Source organism: Lygodium microphyllum, chromosome 27 (assembly GCF_053477565.2).
Source record: "Lygodium microphyllum isolate KBCC chromosome 27, Lygodium_microphyllum_v1.1.10, whole genome shotgun sequence".
Classification (NCBI taxonomy): domain Eukaryota; kingdom Viridiplantae; phylum Streptophyta; class Polypodiopsida; order Schizaeales; family Lygodiaceae; genus Lygodium; species Lygodium microphyllum.
Window position 1 is genome coordinate 70,689,167 of NC_141161.1, and position 15,096 is coordinate 70,704,262.

General features: G+C 41.9%; 1 protein-coding gene and 1 pseudogene across 2 annotated transcripts in view; both read right to left on the reverse strand.

Annotated features, from left to right (window-relative positions):
• Positions 1-507, reverse strand: part of LOC148012445 (uncharacterized) — a 40,165-nt gene extending 39,658 nt beyond the window's left edge. For both annotated transcript variants that reach the window (XR_015689015.1, XM_087668756.1), the window contains exon 1: positions 174-507. The gene's annotated coding sequence lies outside the window, so the exon portion shown is untranslated. The remainder of the gene's footprint in view (positions 1-173) is intronic.
• Positions 508-11,958: 11,451 nt separating this feature from the next.
• Positions 11,959-13,004, reverse strand: LOC148012446 (uncharacterized; annotated as a pseudogene).
• Between the last annotated feature and the right edge of the window lie 2,092 nt (positions 13,005-15,096).

Below are 15,096 nucleotides of genomic sequence, written 5' to 3' on the forward strand. Positions count from 1 at the left end.
CTCAACGGCGTCCAGATTGTAGCAACCTAAATGCACTCTGTCGATTCTGTCTGTGAAGACGGATCTTTGTCTTTGTCCCTTTCGATTACTTCTGCGCCGTTCTTCTGACGCGAAATAACACGATACAAACTATCGATCTGATCAGCATAGGAAGTGTGAAAGAGATATGCTACCTGCCCAGGCCGAAGTGGCTCGTGGGGCGCAGCGCAGCCGTGCCGGCGAAGGGAAACGGCCCGTGCTATCGGCACTGCAAAAGGGACAGCAGAGACGCGAAAACTGAAAGCCGATCGACCAGGGAACGTGCAGGTGTATGCGAAAGACCTGTCGATGGATGGCGTTCCTTCCCGAGCCTGCACAGCAAAACGTGACAGGAAAGCTTGTTCGAGGAGGATGACGACGGCGACGATGAAGAAGGAGCGGCAGCAGCAAGCAGCATGTGTTTTGCAGCAGTCGTTGATGTACTTTTTCAGAGATCCTGTAAAGAGATTGGTGTAATTGTCGTTGTTCCCCAATTGTACATCTATATCTATATCTATATATCTATATTCTATATATACTATTAGTTAAGGGAAGGTTGGGGGTGGGTGCCACGTGGCAGCCCCCAACCGCCCCACAAAGAAACGCGGGGGCGGGTGCCACACGTCCAGCACCCGCCCTCGGGGCGAGTCTAAGCGTTGAGCGCCTAGTCATGTTATTAAGAGCCCGAACACACGCAAGTCACACGGTAGTCCAGGAATCGGTGGTGGTGGTGTTTGAGAGACTCGAACACACATCTTTGCTACCAAAAAGATGACAAAAAAGCGACAACAGTACTCAAAACATTCAGAGCAGCCGTTAAGACATCTATGTGAGTTGTATGTGAAGCCAGGTTTGATTCCCAAGGACAACCTTGTAGATTTCAAGTTCTAACGTATGGGGTGCCGCGAGGGTATTTAAAAATATCGAAAATGGAATCACATTGAATCGGGAAGAAAAAGATAGTGATGGCAAAGAAAGCACAAAGAGATAGAAGATTGGGATGACAAGGAACCCCGAACAAATCCATGCCACATGGTGTGAACTTGGAAGAGTTCATTGAGGACCCCCATTTAAGGGTTCCTCTGATGATTTGCAAAAGTATCGTCGAGCCTAGAGTCCTACTCAATAACAATCATCTCCACACAAGCTAACAAGCACTCCCATGACTCATATATGTTAATTTGACCTAGAAATGTATCTAAAATTTGCAATCTACTTGTGGCAATTAAAAGTATCAACATTATAATAGAAATAGCATGTTTAGTTTTAGAAAAGTTAGAAATATAATGCAATGTTTTGTCATATTCAATGTGGATGCCCAATTTGACATCTCATTTTAAAGCTAGATACTATCCTATGTTCTTGTAAGCTATCAAGAAGCTTATGAAAGAGGAAATATGCCTATCCAAAATTTTGCCAAAAAGAGAAACAAGCCATCTTAAGATTAGTTAATCCTTTTTTGTGAGAAAGAATCATGTTTACACTATCGTCATTTTTAATGATATAAGACCATGTGTGAGGGTAAGTAGATGTCACATGCAATCCCAAACTCACAATAGAGGTGGTTCATACCAATCATTGATCTATGATATAGTCATGGTGGCACTTTGTAGCACTCAATGTGATGCTATTCACCTTTTGATAGAGGTGTAATCAATATGGAGCACTCTTTGTGGTCAGTGGAGGTGATTAGATTGAAATATCTAAGAATAGACAATTAATGTGGACACGAGAGGAAACGGAGTAAGTCAAGGTATTGCTTTCATGGTTTGCATGTCTAACAATCAAGATGGTTGTAACATGGGCTAATGTTGGAGATGGACACAATCATGGTCAGTAATCAAATTCAATGAATTTGATCTTTAGTCCTAGTGTGGGTAGCATTTTAGGTCAAATTGGTGGTGTTTTAGGTCATCTTTCAACAATGAGTAAAGGATTTCATGGTCAATATAATTTTGCTTGGTGTAATGGCTACGTGTCTCAACAAAAGCGTGGTCACAATGGTGTGTAAGGCATTCATGGTGGAACTATCCTCTAGTCATGGTGATGCTAAGCTCTTATGATGCAATCGTGTTGCTAAGGGATAATTTTATAATCAAGGTATGATGATGGTGTTGGATATGATCAAGGTAAAGATCAAGTTTTAGGTGCAATCCTCAAGGTGATGATGATGTTTGAGGTCAAGAGTGCTCAAAGTAGAGGCCAAACTATGCAATGGAGGTTGATGAGATCAAGTAGGGAATTCAATCATGGTTATCAAGGCATGGAATCATGCAATCATTGTTAACATCCACCCTGTGTAACATAGACTGTTGAAGACTAGCCTAAATGCATGGTCTACAATCACAATAGCATGAATGGTCATGTATCAATGGTTATCTCTCTTGGACTTCTCAGTTGATAATGAAGCTTTAACCGCAACACATTCTCATGTATGTGATTGTGACAATGAATATTGCAATGATGTTGTATTTCATTCAGCTTCCTTTTGGTGAACATGTCTTTATGTTCTAGTAGTCATTATTTTGTGTCAAGTATGGATATTTTATTCTACAATGGTTTGTGATGATATTGATAGGCAATTGCACTTTGCGATTATGACGATCCATTCTCTAACCATGGGTATGCATGCATATGTGATCTCAAGGTTTGCAATCTTCACCAATTACTCCAATTTGTGGCTAGCAAATTGAGCATGAGTGGCAATGTTCAACATTTTGCAAGCTTGCAGCTTCTTTTGGCAATGATAATTGAACTCTAGAATTAGATGGGTCTTCAAGGCAATTGCGACCTCTCTAGTTGCACACAACCTCCTATTTGCAAGGTGGCCCAAAATTGCAATTGCCCCTTCTATACCATTAAATCTTTCCCTCAATTGTTTCCATCCCTTACTTTGACAATTCTTTTGCCTATCCCACCTTATATTGCACTTGTTTCCACTCCTATTCCTTCAATGGCCACTATGACACTACGAAGCAAAATACAAATGCTCAAATCTGGCGGCTCAAGGTGGCTTATGGGCTCAATTACTTAGGTCAACTGGATGAGGCCCAATGGGCCATTGTATTCAAAGCCACCATTCATGAAGATGTTGTTGCATGGTCGATGGAAGAACAAGGATGGAATACTTATGTAAATGCTAAGAATACTCTTTTTGAGTAGTTTCAACAGGATGATACCAACCCATAGCTTGAAGGCAATCAAGGTGTTCAAACCTATACAAATCAATTTCACATATTGCTTTAGTGGATCGCCAACAATAAGTCTACTAGTGAAATGCTTCATCCTATTTATGTTCTAGGTTTGTCATGTACTTTATAGGTAGCTCTAGCTATTGAAGATAAAGCTAGTCATAAACTAGATCATTTTGTAAAGGCAACACTTAGGGCGAAACACACCTTGATGGGTGGTTCTAGTAAGAAGTCCAAGAAGTCTCCCAAATCCCATAACAAATACCATAAACCTTAGGGTAGTGGTTTAGATTTAGGTATAGACCTAGAGGATGATAGTAGCAATGATAAGGAAGATTTGGATGAGGATGATGGGAAGAAGCCCTCAAAGTCCAAAAGAAAGGAAAAGGGCAAGAAATCCTGAGACATTACTTGTAAATTTGCTAGAAGACCCTCTAGTGCTCTAAGTTTAATAATTTGGGCTAGTTGGCATCATATCGTGGCCTCAATCAGTGTGGTGTGGTATCTATAAAACTGCTACTCATAATACATACATGTATTGATACAATGTGTGCAGTTTGATGGCACATATTGGGGGTTGGCAAGGCACAAGAATGAATACACCTACCAATTGCAATTCACCAGGGTCATCCATGGTGTTTGCATCGGTAATCTCTTATGCTCAATTGGATTTTCTCATCCTTGACATGGGCTAGGGTAGTGAGGTAGTTGGGGAGCCCCTCAGTTATCAAGAAACAATGCTTTTTTTGTATGCAAGAAGGATTTTGGCAGACAATATCTCTAGAGGTGCAAGCATATGATGCTAAGAAGTAGAAAGAGTAAGAAAAGGTACCCATTCCTTTAGTTCGCAAGATGGTGTTGGAAGAACTTCCTGACCCTATTGTTGTGAATGTGATTATTTGGTCTAGGATAAGAGTGAAATCAGCCTTGGATAAATCGATAAGATTTTCCTAGGGATTAGGAAGTGGTTTGAGCATTAGGTGATGGAGTTCCTGACCCTATTGTGAATGTGATTATTTAATCTAGGATAAGAGTGAAATCAGCCTTGGATAAATCAATAAGATTTTCCTAGGGATTAGGAAGTGGTTCAAGCATTAGGTGATGGAGTTCCTAACCCTATTGTGAATGTGATTATTTGGTCTAGGATAAGAGTGAAATCAACCTTGGATAAATCAATAAGATTTTCCTAGGGATTAGAAAGTGGTTTGAGCATTTGGTGATGGAGTTCCTGACCCTATTGTAAATGTGATTATTTTATCTAGGATAAGAGTGAAATCAGCCTTGGATAAATCAATAAGATCTTCCTAAGGATTAGGAAGTGGTTTGAACATTAGGTGATGGAGTGGTCCATAGTGGCTCCAATGGCTATGTTTGACCCGCAAGATATCCCTCTTTCAATGGAAGATAGGCCGCATTAGTCTAGGGGATTGCGGCCTGTGGGGGTGGAAGCCCAAGTCCCACCAACAAAATTAGCTACGCCACCTTATTCTATCAATATTCCCTTAGGTCAACTCTTGTATTTGGTTCTAGCTTCTTGAGATCATATTTTCAAGTTTTTGTAGTTGAATCACCTTGTCAAATTGCCCTACTCTTCTAGTGCCTCAAGTGGCACATATGACAATAGCAATTCTATTTGAAGAAGTAAAGAAAAATTAGGGTGAGCTTGTGCCATCTAGACCTCTATCTAATCCTACTAGTTTGGTGATTTTAGTGCAATGCCAAGGTAGAGTGCTTGATGATATATTACTAGACAACAATTTTGTGGTCAATATTATAATAATAGCTACTTCTAAACAATTTGGGCTAATGGAATGGGAACTAGCCCCAGTTCTTATTTGGATGGAAAATCAGAAATGGCTTCAAACATTGGTAATGCTTCATTTCGTGTCAATTGAAGTGGCAATTATCCATTTTCTAGCGTCCTTGGTGTTTTTAAATATGGAGCAAGTAGGCAAAGTTAGCGCCTCCTGCTGGGGTGCCCCTGGCATTAGCAAGCATGAGCCAATCACAATTGGGATTGGGATCGCTTAACTTTGAGGCGGGGCTATCATAAACAGTGGTTTCCCCTCATCCATGTGTTGGTTGATGATGGCAAAGACAGGGAACATGATCAAGGGACTAGATGATGATGAAGCTAGATTTCTAGTGACTATTGCCGATCTTTGGTCTCTTTTTGCTTAATTGATGTCTTTTAGATTAGCCAATAGTACTCGGGCAAGGATGTGGATTCTAGTCCTCCTTCTACACCAAGAAAGCCAAATATTAAATCTAGGGAATATTTGAAGGAATATGCAAATGTAGTGGCCATTGCAATGCAAAATGTGGCAAATGTTCTCTGATAGGGCAGAGAGTTCAGGATAAATTATAGGAAGTGACAAGAGACATATAAAATGAACTCATTAAAGTGCATGTTGGTTTTAGGGAAACCAAGCCTATCAAAATTAGTGCTCAAGCTAGGATTTCATGACCAATTGATCACTCCCTTGACAAAGTTTAAAGATGTATTGGTTGGGATTATGGGAACACAAAGGGCCTCGACCCTAGATTTCGCCAATGCTGCATTCTTTAGAGTTTACTTCCCGTAGGCATGATGATGTTTTACTTAGGATGCAATGATATTTTGTAATGAACTTGTACATGGCAAAATTGGTCAAAGAGGAATTAGATACTTAGATTCACTACCCTTGTGGATCAGGCAGATTGGATTTCTCTAATAGCCATTGTCCCTAAAAAGAATAGAAGCCTTTAAATCTATGTAGACTAGTGCAAATTGAATAAATTGCCATTCCAAGTCCATTTTCCATTTTGTACATGGATAGCATCTTGGAAAAGCTAGCAAGGTATAAGATGTATTTCCTCCTGTATGGTTTAAGTGGCTATGATTAAGTCCAATTGGCTTTGAAAGATCAACCAAAAACTGCCTTTATCACACGTTGGACTTATTTATAGGGTAATGTGGTTTGGATTAAAGAATACCCCACATTCGTTTCAATGGGATATGCAGGAAATTTTTTGGCTTTATTTAACAAAATTTATGAGGGTTTTCTTGGATGACTTTGGTGTCTTTGATGTAATGATTCTTCCTCTTCATCATCTCCAATTATGTCTCACTAGATGTTAGGAAATTAGTTTGAGCATGAATCCAATGAAAAGTGTTTTTGTATTAAAAGGAGGAATATTGCTTGAACATGTCATTTCTCAAGATGGGATTGCAAAGGATTTGTATAAGGTAACTACAATGATGTGGGCTGAAATTCCAACTTCTCCATCAATAGTTCTATGGTTTTTGGGGTAGGTCTAGTGATGTGACTCACCACCTCCATATGTTAGTTCATGTAGCCATTCCCTTGAAAAAATTCGCTCATGTTCCAAAATCTTATTTTTAGTGGGGTGGGGAAGTAGATTTGACATTTTGGTGCCTTCAATTGATGTTGTCCAAATCTCCTATAGCAATTCCTCTTGAATGGGCCAAGGAGTTCCATGTCTTCATGGATGCATTGGACAACACTGGGAATGTCTTGACATAGGAGGATTCTAAGGGTTGGTTTCAACCAATCTATTGATGTCTCTAGCTGAGAAGAGTTATTTTGTTACTAAATGCAAGTGCTTAGGCATGGTTTACTTTGTATGGATAAATTTTGGCACTATCTTTTGGGCCACCCTTTTTGTTGCATGTTGATCATTTGGCCTTGGTGTACTTGGTGAAGTAACAAAATGCGGTAGGCTACTTAACTCAATGGATCTTGCTATTGTAGGAGTTGAAGTTTCAAGTGGTACATAGGCAAGGAGTCCAAAAAGCGGTGGTTGATTTTCTCTCCTATTTGGATACTAGTGAAGTTTTAGGTGGGGTGGATGATGACTTCTCAAATGGACATGCTAACTCCTACCTAGACTTGGTGAAAGGGAGCGACGGATCGAAGGTTGGACTCGAGAGCTATGGTAGGAGAGCAAGAGCAAGAAAGGGAGAGACTAGAAATGGGAACTCCAATAGTCACAATGTGTGACCGGGCCTTCCTTTATTCAAACTATCACTAAAAGAATAAAGAATAAAGTGACGGTGACGGACGCCCGCCACCTGCAGTGTGCAGTGGCGGTGACTGTCAGTGTAGTAATACACGTGCAACTAGGTAGAGGCGCCTTTACCCCCAACAACCTCCCACTTAAAGGCGAATCTGCCCCAGTGAGGAGTGAAAAGAAAAAGAAAAAAGACAGTACAACATGTACACATGTACAACAAGATGAGGAAAGACGTCATCTCATCCCACGCCCATCAACCTCCTGAGGAAGGCAAAGCGCTCTGTAGAGAGGCTTTTCGTGAGCATATCTGTAGGATTCTGATCAGTTGAGATCTTGACAAGATCAATAGACTTGTCCTCAACAACCCCACATATGAAGTGATACCTCACCTCAATGTGTTTCGTCTTCGCATGAAAGATCGGATTCTTGGCTAACTGAATAGCACTCATAGAATTCGAATTCAGTGTAGGGATAGCATCAATACCAAGGTCAGCAACTAAACAACCCAACCAAATGGCCTCCTTGCAAGCCTCAGTGGCTGCAACATACTTGGCCTCTGTAGTAGAAAGGGCCGTGCATTTCTGCACCCTGGACATCCAAGAAATAGCACCTCCAGCATAGGTGAATACATAGCCGAAAGTGGACTTCCTACTATTTGCATGTCTTGTATAATCAAAGTCAGTGTACCCCACAACTCCTGTATCATGGCTGCCATAGCATATGCACATATCTGCAGTGCCCTTCAGGTACCTCATGATACCCCTCACGACATCCCAATGCTTCTTGCCAGGCATAGCCATATAGCGTGCCACAACACCAACTGCAAAGGCAATATCTGGACGAGTGGCTATCATGGCATACATAAGACTGCCCATTGCGGACGCATAGGGAATCTTGGCCATCTTGGCCTTCTGCTCTTCTGTTTGCGAACAATCAGCCTGTGATACCTTCACATAAGAAGGCAATGGACAGCCAATAGGCTTTACGTCCTGCATGCGGAAGCGCTTAAGGACTTTATGAATGTACTCCCTCTGTGACAAGTAGAGGAGTCCCTGATGCCTGTTGCATGTAATGCGTATACCAAGTATGTGAGTGGCCTGTCCCAGATCTTTCATCTCAAAGCTCTTCTTGAGTTGAGCCTTAAGAGCATCTAGCTCATCATGAGCTTTCCCTGCTATCAACATATCATCCACATAGAGTACCAAAATCAATAAAGAACCATCACGGGCTTTCTTCGTGTAAAGACACGGATCCATAGCACTCCGGCTATAGCCTGTGACTGCATAAAGGCATCAAACTTATGATACAACTCCCTAGGTGCCTGTTTCAGGCCATAAAGACTTTTCCTCAATTTGCACACTAGGTGCTCCCTACCAGGTTCTGCAAAGCCCTTAGGCTGCTCCATATAAATCTCATCATGCAAGTTCCCATGTAAGAAAGTCGTCTTGACATCCATTTGGTATAAATCCAAGTCAAACTGAGCAACCAAAGCCAAGACTAAGCGCAGGGTGGTCATCTTAATCACAGGAGAAAAGACCTCATCAAAGTCCACACCATGCTCCTGCTTAAAACCCTTTGCTACCAATCTAGCCTTGTATGCCGGCTTGGGGTGTCCTTTCAGCTTGTACACCCACTTGCATGGCAAAGCCTTCTTGCCCATAGGCAAGGAACCAAATCCCAAGTGTCATTCTTATGCAGGGAGTCTATCTCAGACTGCATAGCCCTCTCCCAGGAGTGACTATCACCCCTGCGCATAGCCTCATCATAAGTGAAAGGCTCTCCTGCATCTATAACCAATACATAATGCATCGAGGGCTGAAATCTATTAGGTGGACGTCTATCTCTAGTAGACCATCTCATGGCAGGCTTTGCTGCCTGCCCAACTGCCTATCCAATACCCTGACCATGAGCATCTGCTGCAGCTGTAGGCTGTCCAACTGGCTGTGCGGGAGCTCTCGGCTCCTCCTGAAATATGACCCTGCAGATCTCAACAACTCTCTCAGGCTGCCTATGCATCTTGTCTTCATGGAAGACTACATCATGACTGCGGATGACTTTCCACGCCTGCAGATCCCAAAGATGGTAACCCATCTTGCCTACATCCCCATAACCAAGGAAAATGCATTTGACACTCTTGGGATCTAGCTTACTTCTCTTGTCCTTGGGCACATGGCAAAACGCCTCACATCCAAAGACACAGAGATGCGCATAAGAGGGGTATTTTCCAGTCCATACCTCCTCTGCAACCTGGAAATCCAAACCACTAGAAGGTGATCTATTTATGACATGCACAGCTGTACTAACTGACTCGGCCCAAAAGCTCTATGGTAGGCCTGCATGACTAAGCATACTGCGTACACGCTCCTGGATGGTTCTATTCATCCGCTCAGCCAAACCATTCTGGGGGGGGGGGGTGTAGGGGGCGGTCAATTGACGCTTAATACCCCTCTCATCACATAACTGCTCAAAAGCACGTGAGACATACTCACCCCCATTATCTGTCCTTAGGCATTTTAGCCTATACCCAGACTGGTTCTCAACCAATGCAAGCCATCTCTGAAACACAGCCAAGACATCGAATTTCAGCTTAATGGGATAAGCCTAAACTTTTCGTGAAAAATCATCTATGAACGTAACAAAATACTTTGCACCACCCATAGACTGACAAGGCATGGGCCCACAGACATCCGAATGTACCAATGCCAAGGGCTCACTCATGCGTGGCCTACTAGACTTCTTATGCATAGACCTAGTCTACCTGCCATAAAGACAATGCTCACATGAATCAAAACATGCATAATCAAGGGGCGGTAAGTACTGCAAACCACAAAGCATTTTCATTCCCTTCAAAGACATATGGCCCAAACGGGCATGCCAAAGAGATACATGTGGGATAGAACCCATAGACAAAACATGATCAAGGGAAGAAGCTGATACAATCAAGGGGTAGAGACTACCAGCCTTGGCACCTCTCGCAATCACAAGTCTGCCACGAGTGATCTTCCATGCAAAGCCTCCAAAACATACATGATATCCTGCGTCATCAAGCTGTCTAGCTGACATGAGACTGCGTGTCAAAGCAGGTACATGACATACATCTTGCATAACAAAACTGCTGCCAGAAGGAAACTGCAGCCTAACATCACCAATGCCCACAATATCAAGAGAGCTGTCATCACCCAAGCGCACAGAACCCGAAATAGTACGGTATGAATGAAACCACTCTCGGCAAGGTGTCACATGAAAGGACGCACCTGAGTCCAAGAGCCAACACTGTGCATACATAGAGTGTATCTCTGTCATCTGCGAAGCACGAGAAGAAGCTGCTAGGATATAATCATCATCATCAACATTCTCAGGCTGCTTAACATTAATCTCTTCAATTTTAACACTGGACTTTGCAAGTACTATGCTACAATCAGAAAACTTATCCTGCACTTTGTCTTTTCCCTTATCTTTGCGCCTTTCATTTCGCAAATCATGGCATTGTGGCCTAATATGGCCCTTTTTTCCACAATGGTGACAAGTAACATCTACATTCCTACCATGGGATTTGCTACGTGACTTCCCACGAGACTTGGACCGAGATTTTTGAGAATCCCGTCCATGGCCACTACCACTGCCATGCTTTCCATATCCATCATTCCTGCCTCTAACTGTCATAGCATGAGACACACAAGAGGCATCCAAATTCTTACGGTTAACCTCTTCAGAAGAGCACTCTCAACATCAGATAATTTCAAGGTAGCAGTAGAGGCACATACTGCAGTGCGGAATACATCCCATGACTCATTAAGAGTACCAAGCAAGAAAAGAGGAGTGACATCCTGTGCAAAAGTGATGTCCTGCGAAGTCAAGTTCTTGAGTATAGCATGGAATTGGCTCAAGTGAGCAGACATAGTCACATTCTCCTTCATGCACAGATCCATAAGCTGCTTCAGCCAATACATTTGACTCGCTGGACTTTTCTTGTCATAGAGATTCTTGATTTTATCCCACAACTGCCATGCACTCTGTTCTCCCTCAAATACATTGTAGTGATCATATTCTGTGAGAGACAATACAATGGTAGACTTGCATAACTCATCAAGCTCAAGCCATTCCTCATCTAGCATAGTTGCAGGCGGATGCCTGCTTAACCTCAAAGGTTTGATCTACGATTTTTGTACCAAAACCTGCCAAATTTGGCTCTTCCAATAAGAGTAATTCGTACCATCAAGCTTAGTGATGTTGAAAATAGCATGATCAGTGGACGAACTCGCCATAATGCAGGCTGGAAGACTGTAGACAGTTCAAAACTGCTTATTGTTTACTGCAGAAAATGACAAAAAAAATCACCAAAATCGAGGAAAAATGGCGAGGAAAGTGGAACCAAAGCTGCTGCCCACCAAGTACTAGTGAAAATACATCATTTCAGAGTGTTTTAGCATGAAAAATCCATGTCAGTCCATACGAGGCAGTCAATTGAACGAGCGAACAAAACCGAGCGAGCCCAAAAAAGCAAGCAAGATTTATAACTAGTTTCACCATAACAAAGATTCATAACTAGTACAATTCATACACGAGTTTGAATGCTCACTAATCATCATAGGGATTGTCCATAACTAGTACCATAATAAAAGTTGCTTCCAAAGTATCAGAAGTTTGAATGCTCACTAATCATCATAGGGATTGTCCATAACTAGTACCATAATAAAAGTTGCTTCCAAAGTATCAGAAGTTTGAATGCTCACTAATCATCATAGGGATTGTCCACAACTTGCACTTTGTAGGCATCTAGTTCTAGCTCCTCATCATCAAGACCCAAGCGTGCTCTCTTTGCACCTACTTCTTCTACAAGAGGTCGAACCACAACATCGACTATATCTTCACATATATCAAATGAAAAACATGGACGAGAAGATGCTTGGCATGCATGCATCAGAGGTGCAGTGCCACACCCCATCTCCAAAATCAATCCCGATGGTGGACACAAAAGATCTAATACACAGAGCAAGAATATAGGTGATCTCTGAAGACCTCCACGCCAAAGAGTCTAAGAAGATGGTCGTGCCAATCTATTTCTCTCTGGAAGGTAATGGGGCCAGTAGTCACTCGAAGGATCAATTTGCAACTTGCGGAATTGAGAGCTGCTCTCTCCAAGAAAGGTGGATGGATGACATCCACTACGACGAGCAAATACCAAAAGAGAAGATCGGCTCTACATAAAGCATAAAGGTCAAATATGTTCACTACAAGAATTACAAACCAAAAGTTTAAGATCACTTACTGACACCTCAAGATCGCATTGTTCTCCATAGCCATATGGAAGCTTGTCAAGCACAAAAACTCGCCTGACAACTTCGAGACCAAGCACATGTATGTACTTCTCAAGCCAAGATAATGCATCACCTATTTTATCAAAGAAAAACTTTACTTTCTTGTTTAGTTAAGTACTTATGCCAACACACATTGACCAGGACAATATACCTGCCAAAGTAATCCAAGTAACTAACCATCCACTATCTCCCAAAGAGGCAGCAGCACAACTGTAATTCCTACGCGAATGTGTGCCTCCGTGAGCATATTCCAAGCAGGCAAGGTGGTTTCTTTATCAATCAAACATCCAGTAGGAAAGTCAATGAAGACAACATCGCAAGCCCATTTCACATGCTTCCCATTCCGTACATATGTTATATCATGTTTTGCAAGCCTAGAAAAGAACTCATGTATTGTCTTGTAAGCATCGTTTTTTCTCCCTGCAATAAAATCTTGCCCCATAGAGATGTAGTCACCCATCATGCACCCATAACTTATCACGTCATCATCTTTATTGGAATGCATATCATTTAGTGGGCAAGGAAGAAATACAAATGGAATGATCTCCTTGATGGCAACCCTTTGCCCTGCAATAAACAAGAATATATGAGTATAAATTGGATGCAACATGTGTTACGATCTCTAATGATATAATCTATTCCACCTCCTTGGACGCTACTCCTTTGCTCCACTTCATGTTGTCTGGGACTATTGTCTTCTCTCTCTTGCATTGCTGCAGCACAAAGCATTTGCAATGATTCGCATTTTAACAAGGAAAAAAAACTTCACAACCATTGCACCCAAAATATAATCTTACCATCACTTTCTTTCTTTTTCTCCTTTTTAGACCGTGTATTGCATCGATCCCCAAGAGGTGTATCAACAGATTTTTTGGAATGCACTTTGTGCAATTCCTTCTCTCTTGCCAAAACATATCCACTTCCAAGATCCACCCACCAAGGGCAATGGTCGATCTCCCAATCAGAGAGATTATGCATGCTCTTGGGATACATGCATACTTCCTCATTATCTCTGTCAATCCATCCTTTGCAATGATCTGGAACCCTGGCTATCTTCTTAAGACAAGGGATTTACGGCCAGAGCCCCCCCTAGCGCCCAAGCGTCCTCCTGCTCCAAGTAGCACCCATGGAGAGACCTCTCGCAGCGGGTTCGGTCCACGTACCCGGCGCGGCTGACAACCCCCTTGGATAGGGTCAGGTAGATAGTCGGGGGTAAATGATGCTGCCTCTCCCTCCAGGCCTTCAACTTGAAGCATTAATTATTTTTCCAACTTTAGTTCCTTGAGCAAAGAAGTACAAATAGTGCTCCTAAGTATACAAACACAATCAATCCAGTGGTCATTTGTTAGGCCAACTACTAAGGTGTGAATCCTTCTCTCCGAATGCATTCAGCATTTGATCCAGGATCAATTGCGACTTGGCAAGATCCCCAAGTGTTTTGTTGTTTGTTTACCCTTTTATCCTTGGGTTAGGGTTTATACCCTGTTAACCCAAATTAACAAACACGTTAGGTCCCTTATATTAAGGTCAATAAATCCTGGACAACCCCATTGTCCTAACTTGATTGGTCAATTTCTTGCTAGCCAATTTATAATTACCCTAACTTGGCAAATCAACCTCAAAGAAGGGTGATGTAGCAGGATGTCTACTCATTCTCTTGCAAATTAGACTTGTACGTAGAACTCGCCAACTTTGTTCTAAGGAGTGGCAATACTATTTTGTGATTTAGTCACAAAATCATGCGACGTTGCAACTTGTTGCACGAGACAAGTGTCGCACCTAACTTATGGGATTATTTCTCCCATCACACGGTATTCCTTGGTCAAGAATACTTTGGTCAAGATGTAGGGTTTGGGAGTCCTCTCGACCCAACCCAACCCTAACCCTGCTAGGCCGATAACGCTTTGGCCCTTAGGGTTCCTGGTTTCCTTTCAGAAGTCTAACATTTGGTCATCCGATCACTAGGGTGAGAACCCTAGATCGTTCTTGCATGGGCATTTAACTAACCCTAACATTCCGTGAATGTGGGTAGGACCCTTGAGGTCGGAAATTTTGAGTCGGTTTCCCGAGTGCGATACTAGGCAGAATTTTATCGCGGCTTAGCTCTACCTAGCGCATTGAGGTGATCATCATTTGAGTTGTACCATTACAAGCGATTTACCTAATTGATCTAATTGTCTTGTGACAAGAGGTGATCTTTCCTTAGAGATGCAATTACTTTTCCTAAAAGATGTAAATAATTTCAAGATATATGCGATGTATCATTTCATGCAAACTTGCGATTTCAAGACTATAAACCTTTTCCTTCAATGCAACTATAAGATTTACAATGATCATTTCTTTTCCTTGCCTAAACTATAATGATTGACAATTTAGGGCTAACTCGTATAAACCCTATGTTGATTTACATCAAGAACTATGCCCATAAACCCTTTGTTTAATGCATTGAATTCAAGCTTTAATATGACAATTTCATCCTTTCCCAAATACAACTTCGATAAAAGAAGTCCATACATGAGCGAATGCCATGAGTCCATTAATGATTTAACCCG